At 39.9% G+C, this 18,528-nt stretch overlaps 1 protein-coding gene across 2 annotated transcripts in view; it reads right to left on the bottom strand.

The window, feature by feature from the left end:
- The window catches only part of LOC109411329 (phospholipid-transporting ATPase ID), a 421,272-nt gene that overhangs the window by 164,131 nt on the left and 238,613 nt on the right, over nucleotides 1-18,528 (bottom strand). Inside the window, exon 1 of one of the 2 annotated variants that reach the window (XM_062859671.1) lies at nucleotides 16,719-17,614. The exons of the other annotated variant lie outside the window; for it this stretch is intronic. The gene's annotated coding sequence lies outside the window, so the exon portion shown is untranslated. Of the gene's footprint in view, nucleotides 1-16,718; nucleotides 17,615-18,528 lie in introns of those variants that run through there. 2 annotated transcript variants of the gene reach the window in all.

Here is an 18,528-nt window from a genome sequence, read left to right as displayed (position 1 = left end):
CAAACTGTCCTATAGTGAAACCCTTCAAATGTACACGAATAACTTTATGTGGTTTCGCCATAAATAATAGCATTGCACTGAAGTCCGTCAAGCTCTTGAAATCTCAAACGGATTTTAGAGATACTATATGAATAAGTGTATAGTAAGCTTAAGATAAAATACACATAAATAAAAACATGAAAAAATTTCATGGATATTGCAGGTAAGCCAAACTACCTTGAAGTCAAACTTCAGGTCAAACCTTCAGGTCTACACTTGTAGTAGTAGCCGTGTCTGCTATACTGGGTTACGTTGAATAATAATGCCCGTGTAGCTGCCGGCTTAGAATAGCACTACGGACCACCTGTTCCGGGGGTAAAAGTCCATCAAACAGGTAACCCCAATCCAAGATATCAGGCGATCCATGTTGATGGATGAATGGTTGAGGGGGTTTGAAATATGCTAGATTTTTAACGATGGCCGTAGCGTGGGTAGATCACCTTTTTGGGTTGCGTTGCGGCGAAAGATCTGCTATGTGTTGTCAAGTGGTGAGTTCGTTGTCAGTTTGAGGATCTCCAAGAACTTCCTTGAGTATAGATCATCTGATCAACCAATGATTCTTTAAGGTTCTCCTAGAATTTCCTTGAGTATAGGTCATCAAATCTACGAGGGCTATTAGTTGTATCTAAGAGCATAAAGAATGAGGTTTATACTCACACAGCCGCAGGCATCTATGTTCAATCAAGGGGTGGGATCTATGATTGAAGAACTCCCTGGAATTGAGACCATCTGAACTACAAGTGTAATCAGTGGTCTATTTGAGAGTTATGAATGCAATTTAAGCTTACACAGCCTCATGTAGCTAAGTGCTATCAAGTGGTGAGTTCATTGTCAGCTTGATGATCTCCAAGAACTCCCTTGAGTCATCATTAGGCCATCGAATATACGAGGGCTACTAGTTTTATCCAAGAGCATTAAGAATGAGGTTTATACTCACACAGCCCAGGCATCTATGTTCTATCAAGTGGTTCTATGATTGAAACGCCTTAAACCGCTTTGAGAAATGCCTCTGAAGCCCCCTAAAACTCTCCTGAAACCTCTTGGGACGCCCTGAAACGCATTAAAACGCCCTGAATCGCTTCGAAACGCCTTGAAACGCCTTTAAAATCCCTTTAAAATCTCCGTGAAATTTACCTGAGAGCCTCCGAAGCCCCCTAAAACGCCTGTGAAACCTCCTGAAACACCCTGAAACGCATTGAAACGCTTTGAAATGCCCCTGAAATCCCTACGAATCCACCGTGAAATTTACCTAAGATCCTCTGAAGACCCCTAAAACCCCTGTGAGACCTCCTGACACGCATTGAAACGCCTTGAAACGCTTTGAAATGCCTCTAAAACCCTCAGGAAACCTCCGTGAAATTCACCTGCGAGCCTCTTAAGCCCCCTCAAATTCATCGGAAACCTTCTGAAATGCCCTGAAACGCATTGAAACGCTCTGAAGCGCTCTGAAATTCCCATGAAATCTCTGTGAAATTTACCTGCGAGCCTCCCCCCATTAAACCTCCTGGAACGCTCTGAAACGCATTAAAACGCCCTGAAACGCTTTGAAACGCCTCTAAAACTCCTATTAAACCTCCGTCAAATTCACCTGCGATCCTTTGAAGGCACCCTTAAACCTTCTGAAACCTCCTGCAAGGCCATAAAACGCCCTGAAACGCATTGAAACAGCTTGAAACGCTTTTAAACGCCTCTGAAACCCCCATGAAACCTCCGTGAAAGTCACCTGAGAATTTCTGAAGCCGCACAAAATCTCTTTGAAACTTCCTGAAATGCATTGAAACACCTCTGATACACAAATATAATCCATGTGAAACGCACCTGAAAGCCTCTAAGCCCCCTAAAATACCACTGAAACCTCCTAAAACGCGCTGAAACGTCTTGAAACGCTTTGGAATGCCTATTTAACAGTCGTGAAGTTCACCTGAGAGCATATTAGCCCCCTTAAAGGCCTCTGAAACCTCCTGAAACTCCTAGAAACATCTCGGACCCCCCCCCCCCTAAAAACTCCCTTGAAATCGCTCTGGCCATCCCTCCTTAACATCTGAAAGCCTTAACCCCCCTCCCCTTTGCATCTGCAATCCATTTGGGTTAGGAACTGAATCCATTTAGGTAATGGATCCATTTAGGTAAAAAAATCTATTTAGGCAGTCCGTACTCGTTACCAATATGGAGGTTCAGGTGTAGTATTCCTAATATTTTATTCGGTGTTCACTGGTTTGAGACAGTAAGGACTAAGATTCCGATGCATGGTCAATATCGGTATCATTTCTTAAGGTTTTCGTTAAGGAATCCAATTTTGACTTAAAAAGAGAGTGTTAAAAGCGGAACCTATCAATCAGAATCCTACCTTGCGATTGAGTTGTATATGACTACTGTAACAAAACCGAATACTTTAGTACTTCTCAATAGTGATAAAGTAATACGACATGCATTATACAAAGGACACGGGATATACTACAATAGATCAACTATTGGTCGCAGTGGTTATGCCACGAACACAGAAAAAAACGTTGCATAACTAACCTGAAGTCTACTAGAATTTCTTATAAACCTTTCGAACATCAGGGTCGTCCAAATTGTTCTATAATGAAGTCCTTCAAATGTACAAGAATAAATTTACGTGTTTTTGCTATAAATAACAGCATTGCATGATCTGCTGGGATACGTTAAGCACTTGAAATCAAGCTTGAAATCTAAAATATAATTTAGAGACACTATAGGGATATTCCAGGTCAGCCAAACTACCTTGGAGTTCAGAACTTCAGCTCTACACTCGTAACAATAGCCATGTCTGCTATACTTAGTAACGTTACATAATCAACCACGATTACAAGAATAATCTGAAGTTAACTAGTTATTTTTATAAACCCTTGGGAGTTTCAGACCGTCTTAGAATAATTTTATGTGTTTTCGTCAGAAATAATAGCATTATATAATCTGCTGCGATCCGTGAAGCCCTTGGAATCTAAAATGTCGTTTAGAGACATTTTTCCAGGGATTTTCCAGATTAGCTTAACTACCTTAGAGTTCAGAACCTCAGGCCTACATTCGCTACCGGAGGAGTGGAAGGAAGGGATCAATAGCCCAATCTACAAGAAAGGCAACAAGTTGTAGTGTGTTTGTGGAGCGGACCTGGTGTGATGGTTAGAACACTTGACCATCACGCCGAGGACCTGGGATCGAATCCCACTCCCCGACAAACTCACAAAATGTGGATTCTTCCTTCGGAAGGGAAGTAAAGCGTGGGTCCCGAGATGAACTAGCCTAGGGCCAAAAATCTCGTTAAAACAGTTAAAAAAAAAAGTTGTAGTGTGAGAACTTCCGAGCGACCACAATTCTGAATACCGCCCTCGATGCCGCCTATAAAGCGATATCCTAGATAATCTGTTGTCGTTTTTCACCTAAAGTTTATGTGAATGCGTTTGCGGGAAGTTATAAAGCCGGCTCTGTCGATAGCCGCTGGACAACGGATCAAATCTCCAATGTGCGACAAATCCTTCAAAAATGACGCGGATACCAGGTCCTAACGCACCACCTGTTCTTCGTCTTCAAGGTGGCGTTCGACCTCAAAGAGCTAAAGAAAATTATGAACGAGAACGGTTACTCCGGGAAGTTTACTAAAAAACGGAGATTTGTCTAGTTCGTTTGAAACTGTTCGGGGATTACGACAAGGTGATGGACTCTTGTGCATGGTGTTCAATATCGCTCTGGAAGGTTTTATGCGATGAGCCGGGGCATGTTGTGAGGATGCCGGACAACAATTGTAGGTGTTTGCAAGAGATCCGGACGGTACAAGAAGACCTGGAGGGCAGCACGTAAGGTGGGCGGACCAGGTAATGATCTGGCAAATGTGGGACGCGACCGAGGATGAAGGACTGCCGTCACAAACCGATTAGTGGTGAAGACTTCACAGAAAAAAATATGTAATTAAAATTCAGCGAGAAATCATGCACATAAAGGGAATGCTAGAAATAGTGCACTTTTACATGAGATATAATGTAAAATTACATTACCATCGTGTAAAGTCCCGCCAACCATCGCGTAAACCATCTTGGACACCAACCGGTTACGCGACTATTAGCGGAAATTTACACGAAAGTAACGTAATTTTACATGATATCTCATGTAAATATGCACTAACTCTAGCATTCCCTTTATGTGCATGATTTTTCGCTGAATTTTACAAGAATATTTTTTTCTGTGTTGTTGATTCAGTTTTATTATAATTCTTATTAGCGCTAGCTAAATAAATAAATTAGATTATTACGGCTGTAGACTCCATGTAATATATTGCAGGACAGTGTGTACGATTCTGAATATTCCGGAGCTATGTCATAGTCTCTGATTATATTCTGTAAGCTCCACTCTCTCTCTCTTCTTGGCGTAACGTCCTCACTGGGACAAAGCCTGCTTCTCAGCTTATATGAGCACTTCCACAGTTCTTAACTGAGAGCTTCCTCTGCCAATGACCATTTTGCATGCGTATATCGTGTGGCAGGCACGAAGATACTCTATGCCCAAGGAAGTCAAGGAAATTTCCTTTACGAAAAGATCCTGGACCGAGCGGGAATCGAACCCGTCACCCTCAGCATGGTCATGCTGAATACCCGTGCGTTTACCGCCTCGGCTATATGGGCCCCATGGGCTCCCCATGGGCCTACCATGGGCTCCTCAAAAATCTGCGGTCAAAAAAAAAATCACCCTCGCACCAAATGCACCATGTACAAAACTCTGATAAGACCGGTGCTTCTCTACGAGTACGAAACCTGGACTGGAGAAGGACATGCAAGCACTCAAAGCGTTCGAGCGTGGGATGTTTAGGACCACCTTTGACGGTGTGCCGGAGTACAATTTCAACGATCTGGCAAATATGGGACGCGGCAGAGGATGGAGGACTGCAGCCACGAACCGAGTATTGTGGTGAAGCATTGTTAAATTCAGTTTTATTATAATTCTTATTAAAGCTAAATAAATGAATTAGATTATTACGGCTGTAGACTTAATGTAATATATTGCAGGACAGTGTGTACGATTCTGAATATTCCGAAGCCATGTCATAGTGTCTGATTATATTCTGTGAGCTCCAGTAAGTATAACAGATTATGTAATATAACTCTATATAGCCGAAACAGAAACTTCAATTGCTGTAGATGCTAAGCTTTAAACATCATAATAGTCTGGATGACCCCAGCTGATCTGATGATGTGCATTGGACATTCAGAAGATTTACTGGACACGATAGATTACATTTCGTAGCTTTGTATAATGAAAAAAAAAAACCGTTACACCCGTAGACTTTATGATGTAAAGTCAAGGATGGTTTGGATGACCTAAGATATCCCAACAGGTTTGATACTGTCTATAAAACTTTCAGAAGACTTACTGGACATGACAGAATATAAATCGTATCTCTGTATATTGAAAAGAATTACCAATACACCCGTATACTAGGATCTAAACTCCAGAACATTTTGGATGACCTAGGATATCCCGATTGATCTGATACTGTCTATTGAACTTTCAGAAGACTTGCTGGACATGATAGAATACAAATCGTAGCTTTGTATAATGAAACAAGTTACCGTTACACCCGTAGACTTTAGGATCTTAACTCAAGAACAGTTTGGACGACCTAGCATATCCAGAAAAAAATCTTCTGCATCATATTCTACCGTTTTTGTGCTGTTGAGCACCAAAACTACAGAAATACGTAGAAAAACGCTATAATAACGCTTGGAAAAAATACGGCTTCAAAGGGTTAAAGAATCACAAACGGAACTCCTTGAGGTAATATTTAGCATTTGAGTAAATTTGAAGATATACAGAAATAAACAAGGAAATAAATATAAATGAAAACAAAACATATTTAATACATAACACATACCAAACGTATCATCGGTTTCGCTTTTACTGAAAACCGGTTGGAACAACAATATACCCGCATGGTCTGCTGTCAACGCATTGTGCAATATGGAAACTGGATCGACAAACACTTGGCGACTGACGTGCTGCACTATTATAAAGCAGTAGATATCTGGTTTCTGGTTTTCATTAATATGCATAGCGAACAAATTCCCTAGCAGATCTGAAACACCATTCGGGTAGGTAAAGGTCTCGGTAAAGTTACTGTTTGTAATAAAACGTTTTCCAATAATCGCCTAAACGCACTTCGCAACACTCATCACCTACTTGACCTACCGGCACGCTCTGACTGCCAAAACAGCACTAATCTATAACAACAATCGCACACTTTGGGCGCTTGCAGACCGCCCAAAAAGATCAACAAACAAAACAGAACCACGCTCGCATTATTAGTAACGCCACGCCACGCCACCACGAACAGCTGTTGTTGGTTGTTGGCTGGTCGCAATATCGTATTAGTAGGTAAAAGCGTTGACTACGAGTCAGCAGCCAGGCAGCCAACCAGCCAGCGGGGTAACAACAACCAATCAAAACTGGTCTGGACTATGTTTTGCGCGTTTTTGTCCCACGGCCACGTGATCGGCTTCGGTTTGTGGTGTTTTGGTTGAATGGCTGGCTACTATTGCAGCCAGAGAGTTGCATTACAAGAAACCTTCCTCGGGCAGGCCCGGACGGCGGCGACGGTGGTGATGGAGTAGGTATGGTTTGGCGACAAAGAAGAGGCCCGGCTGCTCCTCCTTCAAGTCTTCAAGTTGCTGCGCGGTGGAGTTTTATGTAACTTTTGATTTTTTTTTTCTTGCTCAAGTTGTTCACTGTTTAGTTCGGTTGTGTTGCTAGTCGTAGTGGAACGATAGATGCTTTGCTCTGCTGGTACATATGTGTATATCTAGTAGTGCATATTGTTTCCCCTGTCGAACTTCTGGTTGACGATGTTGTTTTACTCTGGTTTACCTTCAAAAGGTTGGTACAGAACCAAACATGTTTCTGGGCAGGGATGTAGTCGATGTAAGATGGTTATTAGACTGGGACAAAACACGTGGGAACAAAGCTTCCAGTAGCCTTATTTTTTTCAGCCGATTAATTATATTTATAAAATTTTCTATCATTATGTTCCGGCTCAAATACTCCATCGTCACTGATACTTGTTCACCAAAGAACTTTTGCCACATGTCAACAGTTCAACAACTCAAACAACGGTCATTACAAAAGACAGGAAATGACACCATTGATTGATAGTTTAGTTAAACAGACCGGAGAGCTTTTTAATAGACCGCGAGTCGACCGGAACGCCTCCGACCCAGCCGAACGATACCTATCCAATTCTTTTTGCATTGCTTTCTGAAATTGTCCAAATCAGAGTTCCATCTAGAAGCTCTCCTAGTAATCTGCACAGATTGCAGAGAGCAAGCTTCCATGACAAAGGATGTTGCAATATTAGCGGAATCATCTAAATCGTTTAGAATGTGGATGCATGCACTGAACGGCGGCTTGCAGTGAAAATTACTATTCTGAGGGTCAATTTAAATACACAACGCCACTAAATTTGTGCAGACTGAGTTTCGTTTCAATTCAACAGAATTGGGTTCTTTAGGGGTATCCGGATTATTCCAGATTCGGATTCTCCGCCCGAAAATTAGTCGAAATCCAAAATTTCATAATTTTTGGAGTCCGGGAACTATTTTTAAAATGCATTTAAAGTTTGTATGGGATAATTTTTTTGTTCGGGTCGAACTGTCATTTTATCAATTGAACTGTCATTCTATCCACGAAAATTAAAACTGTTTTGTTAATTTAAACATCAAAACAAAAGTATTTGAATCCAATAAAATCACGTTATACTTAGAAAAATGAGCTCTTTCGATTAGGCTACAGAAAATAACAATATTTTATTCACTAAACAACCCAATTATGTTTTCAATTTTACCATGGACTCGATTTTCAATTAAAAAAAGTTTCTGTTGGCAACCGGATTCGAACCAAGAACCTTGACATCACCTAGCTCGCACGCTATCACTCGGCTATCGAACCGGTTGATGTGAGTAGAAACAAAACGCACACAAGAACCGTTGGTTGATCGATGCTCATGTTTTGCCATGGTAAATTTAAAAATATTGTCATGCTTGTCATTACTGCACGCAGAAAAAACAGTGTAGTTTGAATCAATTAACGCGTTTGTTGAATTGCAAACTACCATAATAGTTGTTTTGAACTGTAGTTTTGTTGTTTTTGATCCACGTTTACGATTTGAAACAAACTGGTACATTAATTGTTTTTACCATCATTTAGTAATGCAAAATAACCGGAAAATTTGTTGTTTCTAACCAAACACCTTGTAATTTCTACTAAAATTTCAGTTTATACTTACTAAAGTACGGTTTGTTTTTGATCTGACGAAAAAAACGAAATATTAGTTTGTTCAACAAATTGGGCAGTCAAATTTAACTGATATTTTGTTCGGGGAACAAACAACAAACATTTTAGTTTGAAACCTGACTAGAACAAACTAAATGTTTGGTTTGTTTTTGCTTTCGCGCCATTTTTCATTCTGCACAGTTCACTTGTTTACTGGAAATGAAAAATTTAAGTTGGCATACTTTTTCCTGAGAATACAAACTCTTTTAAAGGTAAAACCGCTACAAATCATAATTATAAAATCTAAGTGGCGTTTCGGATAATCGTATCGGACAGGTAGGATTCTCATGGTGCCTTAATAACAAACATGTAGATATATGAGATATCTTCTTTAATATCATAAAGCTAGGACAGCAAATCGCCGCATCCGACTCCAGATTCGCCAAATGCCGTTCAACAAGCGAAGGAAAACAACCGGCTCTTGCTAGAGCTCAAAAAAACCAAGTGCAGCGTTACCAGCAAGTTGCTTCGGTCATTCAGGCCACTTTCATCGATCGGAGATGTGATCTATACGTTATAGCCTTGCGATGTATTCCCATTAAAAGCTTCTTCATGCTGCAGCCAAACTGCATTATTGATGTGGAATGTGGAGGGATACATGAAAATATTCAAAAGATCCACGGACATCAGCTTTGTGCACATCTCAATGCATATTTTAAATAAAACTTATTCATAAGAGCAGTAAACATTTAAATTTTAAGTTTCTGAAATTTATTTATTTACAAAGGAAAGAAAAAAAAATAAAAATTCCGGTAGTTTTAAACGGATCGGTAGTAAATACATAACAAACTCAGTGATTTGTTCCAAACCGAAAGTTGGTTGAAACAAACCATGTCCGACAGTAAAAACAACAAACGAAAATGCTGCTTTGATCATGAAACAAATAACGCAGCGGAAATTTCAAACGGATGTTTGTAGATTTTAACCGCTAAATCAACGATTAAACTACTGCCAATTTCAGTTAGTTTCAACTTCCGCGGGTAGTAAAATCAAACCAAAATTTCGATTGTGCCCAATTCAACCCAAGATTCCGGTTAAATCAAACCGAATTTTGTTTGTGTTTACTATTTATTTTTCTCCGTGTGCAAGCCGCCTTTCAGTGTGGTGAGTTATTATGAATATTACGTTACAATTTCAACTTTTGGATCAAAGTGTAGACTAGCGAGCGAAATTGGACGTAAAACAATCAGAGTTCTTACTAATGTCCATTAAAATACACATACTAGATGCTGGTTTACCTCATGTGTTGGACAAAGTTTGAGTACTGACCAAGGGCTATCACATGTGGCTATTCACTATTGGAAATTATGGCCTCAGATGGCAACACTGATCGATCTACATAAAACAGTCCATTACCTGGGGGTGTTGCTAGTCATCAAGCAAAGTTTCAGCTTCTCTATCTCGGGAGCGAAAGCAGATAGCAATGTGTCGTCTTCGGCAAAGTTGTTCAGAAGGACAATAAAATTTTAGTGATTTACTAATTAGTTCGTGATTTTGCCGCTAGGTGGTGCTGGTTCGCAAGTAAAGTTTTACACTTCTCTATCTCGGGATCGAAAGCTGATAGAAAAGTGTCGGCTTCAAAATGTTGATCACAATAATAATAATTTATCACAATAATAAATAATATTCTGATGATCTTTCAATTAATTGGCACTAGGTGGCACTAGTTATTCAGTAAAGCTTTAAACATCTCTATCTCGGTAACGAAAACAGATAGAAACGGGTCGTCTTTGGCAAAGTTGTCCAGAAGAACAAGAATATTCCGGTGAATTAGTTGGTGATTTCGCCGCTAGGTTGCGGTAGTTATCAAGTGAAGATTTACACTTCTCTATCTCAGGATCGAAAGAAGGTAGGAAAGACAACAATATTCTGGTCATGCACCAATTAGTTGATGATTTTGTCGCTAGGTGGCTTACCAAGTAGTTTTAGACTTCTCTATCTTGGGATCGAAAGCAGGTAAAAAAGTGTCGGCAAAGTTATTCAGAAGGACACAAACATTCCGGTGATTCTCAATTAGTTGATTAATTTACCACTAGGTGGAACTAGTTATCAAGTAGTTTTACATTTCCCTATCTCGGGATCCAGATACTCTCTGAAATAAAAATACTCATTTTGAAGCTCCTCTCATGCAGCAAATAGAATGAGAAACATTTGCACATTTTTTTTTAATTTTTTGTATGCTCCTATTTGCTTAATATCAGTATTTTTCGTTTTATGAAGGTGGTTTATAATTCCAGTGAGATTGCCATATCGACATTATTCCATAACACATGCCTACGAGCTGATTTAAAAAATTGAGAATTATACTCATGCTATGTTCTTCTTCTTTTTCTTTATGGCTCTACGTCCCCACTGGGACTTGCCCTGCACGCTTCAACTTAGTGTTCTTTGAGCACTTCTGCAGTTATTAATTGAAGGGCTTTCTTTGCCTGCCATTGCATGAATTTGCACATTGTGTGGCAAGTACAATGATACACTATGCCCAGGGAGTCGAGAAAAGTTTCCCGACCGGAACGGGAATCGAACCAGCCGTCTCCGGATTGGCGATCCATAGCCTTAACCACTAGGCTAACTGGAGACCCCAGACTCATGCTATGTGCAGCATGTATATTTATTGAAAATTAGTTGGCCGCACATTTTCTGTGCGTCGCCATTTAAGCCATTTAGAGCGCAGTTTCGAGTTCAAAAGGAATCGTTCAAGAAGCTTCTTGAGCGATTCTTGGCAGAAACTTTCTACGGTGACTGCCATTTGAATTGTCATTTCTTCGCAACTGCGTACTGCGATAGAAGAAAAATGGTTTCTTGGGCGATTCAGGCAAGGAATTTCCCATGCATCAAGATAGGCCGAGAAATTCCTTCTGAACTGCAAACAGTGCTTAAGCGAGGAGAAAGTAGATATAAATGGGTCGTCTTGATCAAAGTTTTTCAGAAGGACAAGATTATTCTCGTGATTCACCTATTGGCTTAGTTACACTTTCCAGAAAACTATTCGCCCGAATTCCAAACGTCCGAATGACAAGTGCCCGAAAGTAGCAAACGTCCGAAAGTCATTCGCCCGAATGTAACAGATGCCCAAATACTATAATTTTGGAAACACGTTTCTGAAATCAGTTATGAAATCTTATTTCAATTTTTCATTCAAAATTTAAAGGCACAAATCTGACAAACGAAGCACCAAACCTCGTTGCATTTGTTCATCCTGGCATTGCTCACTTGCAAAAAGAGGCAGATTATCCAAATCAGACGCATTTGTGTACAAATTTTCAAGATTAGTGCTCATGAAAACGTGAGTTCAAGTTCACGGGGTTCACGGGGCAGCCATATTTGTATCTGATGTTTCACCTTAAGGCGTTGTCCACGTGTCCGGTCGAATGCGCTTTGGCTGGACAGTTACATTTTACGAGCCATTTTTATGAATGAAATTTTGACAGGAGGTAGCGTCCTAATCCGTGAAAATCAATATCATCATCGACATTGTTGTCATTTCGTAAAATGGCTCATTATGATTGATGCGAGGTATGCACTTCAAACGGAATCGCTCAAGTAATTTTCGATCAGTGCATTATTTTTCCGTGACCGGAATGGTCAAGAAATTTAAAACAGCAGACCCCATTTGATTTGACGTTTCGTTTCAGCTCCGCACTAGGACCAGGAATAAAGCAACGCTTTATTATTTCTTGAGCGATTCGTTGCCTGAATTTTCCACGACCTAAACCATTAGTATATCCAGATATTTCTGACTGGATTTCTTCATTTCAATCCATGATCTTATTTTTTTTTCAAGGATTCCCTAGGATTGTTTCAGAAGTTTTTCATTCATTCCTCCTGGGATAGCTTTGGATATTTCTAGAACACTATCTAGAATTCTCTCAGCATTCCTGTAGAGGATTCTTCTCGGGATTGTTTCATTGATTCTTCCCGGGAATCATCCTATTTGAGAATTATTTTTATAAGGCAGATTTTTCTGGCAAAACTCTATTCGCTAAATATATGTCAGCCGCTAAATTTATGCACTATAACACCACACACTGTTTTTGGTTGAAGAACATCACCAATAAAAGAAAAATGTATGGCTCGATTATCCGGAAACATCGATTATCCAGGGTGAAATATTTTTTGGAGTCACCTGGATAATCGAGTCGGACCTGTATTGAGCTTCATTTGAATCTGCATAATCAGTGTTGCCTACAATAACACATTTTTGTGTCGTCGCAATGTGAAACAATGTACTACACTTGAGGTGCACCATAGCATTGTCGAACACTTGAATTGCCTATTTCACATCATATCAGAGATATTGAGCTTTATTTTAATCTGTATGATCAGTGTTGCCAGCAATACTATATTGTTTGTGTAGCAATGTGAAATAATGTACTACACTCAGTGTTGGTAAAAACTCAAATTCTCAAATCTCATGGTTGAGTTGTTTCACGCGCGATTCTTGACTCGCCAAACTCACCGCCGAAAAAATCATGCATGAGTTGACTCATGATTTCACTCATTTCCTTATTTATTGGTGTTCTTAATGTTTACATCGAAGTTTTTAGGATTGTATGATAGAACAAAAGCAAATCTAGCGTACAACAACATTGAATGCCGTTTAAATTGATTTGGATTCGTTTTACAAGCGAACGAGATTTCGGCGCTTGACTCGTGAGTGCGAGATTTTGCATGAAATTCTCGCGCGTGAGGAAACGATTCAGAATCGCGGGCGAGTTTGCTCATGCGGGAGCGGTTCATGAGTGTGCTTTGAGTGTGAGTTTACCAACACTGACTACACTTGAGGTGCACCATAACAATGTCTAACATTGCTATTACCTTTCTCACACCATAACAGAGATACTCAGTTATATTTGAATCTGTATGATCTGTGTTGCCAGTACTATGTTTATGTCACAATGGATGCTGGGTCATTAGGCCGAAGGCCATTAGGCTGAATGGTCATCAGGACGAATTGAAAGTTAGCCGTTGTTTTTACCTTTTCCAACAATTTTTGCCAAAAACTAATGTAACAATGAAACTAGAAAGAATAGCCTATGTTTTAAAGAAGGAAAAATTTATGAATTGAATATCAGCAGTTTCAGCGCCAAAAACTATTTTAGCAATGATACTAGAAAGAACAGCCTATATTTAAAAGAAGGAAAAAATCATGGATAATATCAATAAAGTATCTTCGTGCCTGTCACACGATACACACATGCAAAATGGTCATTTGTAGAGGAAGCTATCAGTTAATAACTGTGGAAGTGTTCATAGAACACTAAGCTGAGAAGCAGGCTTTGTCTCAGTGGGGACGTAACGGCAAGAAGAAGATCCAATGACCATTCGGCCTAATGACCATTCGGCCTAATGACCTTCGGCCGAATGGCCTTCGGCCTAATGACCTTCGGCCGAATGGCCTTCGGCCTAATACTGATAATTTCCAGTTCATATTCTAATTACTAGTCTAGTCCATAATTCAACTAACTGTAACTGTAAGTAAATAATAGTTCAGCTTCATTCCAATTATTATAATGTAAATTAAGAAATGTGCATGATTCTACACTTCTGCACACTTTCCCTATCTCATACTCTATCATTTGACATCAATTCTGATTATCGTGTGACGTGAGGCATTGTCCAACAATCACTAGGTTGCTGGCCAGTGCTGCCAGTAACACATGTTTAAATAAACTTTTCAATCTAATTTTTGATATTGTTGGTTTGGGGTAACATTGATCAGCTAAGTAAAAAATATTCGTTTGTGTAGAAAATACTCTTACTTACCAAATTTTGATTTCAAATATGTTGTCCAAATTCTTACAAATTATGCACTTTTTGAGTTTTTTCAAGATTAAAATCCCCCAAACCGAGAATAACGCCTTAAGGTAGGCAATGGCTTAAGGAATTCAAAGCCTTCATGAAATAAATCGTATATTTTATTGAAAAGAGCATTTTCATACAAGTTTCGTTTAACAAATCCAACTCTAGGATACCATATTGAAAGTATACAGTGATTTCTAAACTCATATCGTGATCATACTAGATTCATGCTTAGCATGAATGTTTGACAATGCACCTCATTGCGTTACGAAACACAGTTAAGGAAAAAAATCGAGTTATTTCAATGTTTATGAAATTTAATTTTCATGGATTACATGTCATTCAATAGCTAAATAAATGCAGATTACGAAATATCATTTGAGAGCAGAAACAGATTCAATTACAAATGCTTGTTTGGGCATTTCATGAGGTCGGTCAAGCCGATCAATGTTACCCCGTTGATCAATGATACCCCGTTTTACGGTACTGCACTTGAATTGTACTATAACGTTGTCGAACTTTCAAATGACGTATCTCTTACCGGGTCTGTGATATTGAGCTATATTTGAATCTGCATGATCAGTGTTGCCTGCTACTGCAAGAATTCCATGTTATTAAATCACGTTAAAAATTGTCTATGAAATGACGCCAAAGACGCCACTTGACTAATACATAATCTTCAATGAAACAAAAAAAAAATGCAGAACCGTGCTGATCGATGTTTGACATTATGCAGTGTTGCCAGTTGTAGAGATAATTTAAAAAAAAAACTAATTTTTCAAAGACAAGTACTCAAGGTAAATCTAGATGACTTGCTTTTAATGTGTTACGTTACTTTAAACTACAATGAACATAAACACCATCTCAATTGTAGCGAATTACATGTTCAGATTTTTTTTACAGTTCGGCAGTGTTGCCAGTTTTCGAAAAAAAATCTTTGCAACATGAAATAGCGTTTAACGTCTACTTAAATTATGCTGAGGAGTCTAATATTTTGCAGGCTTTCATATATATGACTATTTGAACAGTGTTGCCATCCAACAGAAGAAATTATTATTTTAGGAGCTATCACTGGTTGGCCTTTATTGTTGTTTCGAACTTTACTGAACATTTTATTTGTACACTGAACTAAGTTTTTACATTGTTTTCATCTGATTTTCACATGGACTGTTTGTCCATTGAATTATATGGGAATATCACATAGATTTTGCGAAGGTATGTGAATTTCCAATAGAAGCTATGTGATTTCCTAATGTTTTCCATATACCGTATTGATTTCATGTGATATTTCCGAAGAAATTTTCATCGGATTATCCAATAACAGTTATATAGCCAAACTAATGGAAATTTCCCATTGGATATGTGATTTATTTTTTCAGTGTATATTCAGAAATTATAGGATTCGACTGGATGACTGTTCAAGATTTAGAGCAATGATTGAAATGGACGTTAATCAAAATTTTGGACGTAAAAAAGAGGACGTAAATGATTGCGGTGTAAATCAATCCGGCGTAAAATAATCGAACGTAGAAGAAGATCGAAGTGAACTTCAACACTTCAACTGAGTGACTTCTTTGATCACTTCTTGCATTGTCAGGTACGAAGATACACCGTGTCAGAGAGAGTCGTCAAGGATATTTCCATTACGGAAAAAAACCTGGACGATGACCTGCTACCATCGATGCGACATACATTTGAAATCGTTAGAGAAGGTGTGTCCGGCATACATTATGAAATGTATGAACAAGTGAAGATTTAAATCCAATAGGATATTCAGAGGTAGACTCAGGTTCACATGGCGACATATCCTCATCAAAGATGTAAAAGAAAACGACGAATATTTGACTTGAAGGCGGTAGCGGACATATGCCTAAATTGATAAAATAATTCTGCTTAATTCCTGTTCGCCTCTACGGTTGTCCAGTATAATTGTAAGTAGTAGGCAGAAAAATGTGCAGGGTCCTCATTGTGCAGTATGATTACATTAGTAATTGCATTTAAAAAGGGGTTCCATGTGACATACACATTTATTACACTAAGTTTGACACGAAAAACTTTCCTGCACTGGTTTCACTTTTCTTCTCAAATGTTGAGACTACAACCCTTTCCTTGAGTGCTTCGCCTTTACCAGTCAATCTACACGGCGACTGGATTCCAGTGACTGGACTCACCGAGCACACCTACACTGTGTACACACAGTTCTCAACCGGTTTATGGCGGCAAAATTACCTACTATCATTAGAACGATATCTCAGATCGTTTCCGCAGGCGCGATAAATCTCCCAAATCCCCGCACATTATTGCTCACTCTTTGTCAGCATGTTCCCATCATCGTTAGCTATCTAAACACGTGCAAAACGTCTGCGTGGGTCAGACTCTGCGTACCAAATTTCAGTGTCATTCATCTTCCCGGCTCGGCAATTATTAATCACTACCAACGAAACCAACAACTCACAGCAATCATAATTACACTACAATAATTGCACTAAATCTAAGCATTCCAGAACTGCGTATTCACTACGTTTGGTTGAGTGCGAACAAACCTTGTACTGCTGCTGCCGCTGCTGTTGCTGTTGAAGGCGATGGGTAGGCATTTAAAATTCGCTTACACTTGAGCTGTTGTTTTTCCTTCATGTTGTTTCTCCACTATGATTTCACCGTTTCGCACCTCAACGGGTGCATGTTGCCACCCCGACAAGGGGGGGCGGAGGGGCTACGAACGGTCTTGAACCTATGACTAGTATTTCTGTATTGTATGCACTTCCCCCAGTAACACAGTTTTGGATCACTTCTTTTCCGTCTTCTTTCTCCTGGTTTTCGTTGATTCACGCGTGCACGGCACGCATGTCGCGCCCGACTCAATTTCACACAGCTGGAGTCCTCCAATCAAGTTCGTAAGGCCAAAGCTGTACAGAGCGCGATCGTCTTTCAACACAACACTAGATTGTCCCACAAAATAATAATCAACTTTGTAAGCGAAAACGCGCCGTCGGAAAGAGTACCCGAAGCGCGTCGCGCGATCCTCCAATCTGATGATTAAGATTCAAACAATGACTCAACAATGGTTCAGATGGTGGTGGCCTCGCGAAAGTTTGGACTAGCGGCGAGACGAACACCCGACAAACAATAAAAATGACAACGAACGGCGACCGACCTACAATGACGACCGGGGTAGGCAACGACGGCGAACAAGTACGACGATCCACGTCGTACGGCATTCAAAAGCAAACTGGTGACGACCGATGCTTCAAAGAGCTGAGCCGAAAGAGAGCAGTAGTGTTGACGACGATGGTGAGGTGTGTTGTTGTATCTACGATGACGACGGGCAGGCAACCACAGCAGCAGCGTGCTGCTTACTATAGCCGTGGCCGAATAGCTCTATCCATGAATGGAGAAACATGCGACGGCCTCCCTTGAGTCATGTTCTGGCGGGAGCTTGCGGTGGAGTTTAATGAGAGCCGATCGCAAGCAAGAGTAGTTCGTAGTGAACCAACAAAATTTAACAAACAAGATTTAATCTTGTTTTATTAGACGAACATGGAAATTATCAAATTTCCTATGTTTTCGTGATTAAGAACACTATTCAAATTTCAACGCACAAGCTTCGATTTTTAAGCTCGTCGTGTTCGTTAAAACGTCGCGAGGTGAACGATTGTTTGGAACTCACCTCCGGACAATGATCAGGTGATTCATGAATTAAAATTTATTGTGAGCTCGTTCCATGCTTTTCTATTGATGTAATCATTAACTTGAATAGCTATATCATGCATTATAAGCATGGTTGGAAGAATAATGCAATACTGTGACTAAAAATCTGGGCGATGTACAGTTTCTGTTTTTTGCCTTTCTCGTACACTAAGGTGTACCGAAAGGCTATATGTTCACTCCAAAAACGAAAATTTGATAGAGCCTCCGGAGGGGTCAAGTCTTATATACCAATCGACTCAGCTCGACGAATTGAGGTGATGTCTGTGTGTGTGTATGTGTGTGTGTATGTATGTGTGTGTGTGTGTGTGTGTATGTGTGTGTACAAAAAAACTCACATCACTTTTTGGCAGTAAACCTCAACCGATTTTATTGACCGACGGTTCATTCGACGCGGAATCTGGTCCCATTGTTTCCTATTGAAAATGGTTCAGATCGGTCCAGCCGTTCTGGAGTTATGGCCATTTAGGTGTTCCGGACCGGTACCCCAGGAGGGGGCCAGATATGAAAACGCTACAAACCCATCCATGCGGCACATCAAACTACGGCATTTTCGATAACTTAATGAATGGTAAGCAGAAAAATAGTCTCAGACCATATCTGAACCGGTAGTGTCCCGGAACCGGTTCCGGGTGTCCCGCCGGAAGT

The sequence above is a fragment of the Aedes albopictus genome, chromosome 3 (assembly GCF_035046485.1).
Source record: "Aedes albopictus strain Foshan chromosome 3, AalbF5, whole genome shotgun sequence".
NCBI classification, from domain to species: Eukaryota; Metazoa; Arthropoda; class Insecta; order Diptera; family Culicidae; genus Aedes; species Aedes albopictus.
This window is presented reverse-complemented; position numbering and strand designations above follow the sequence as displayed.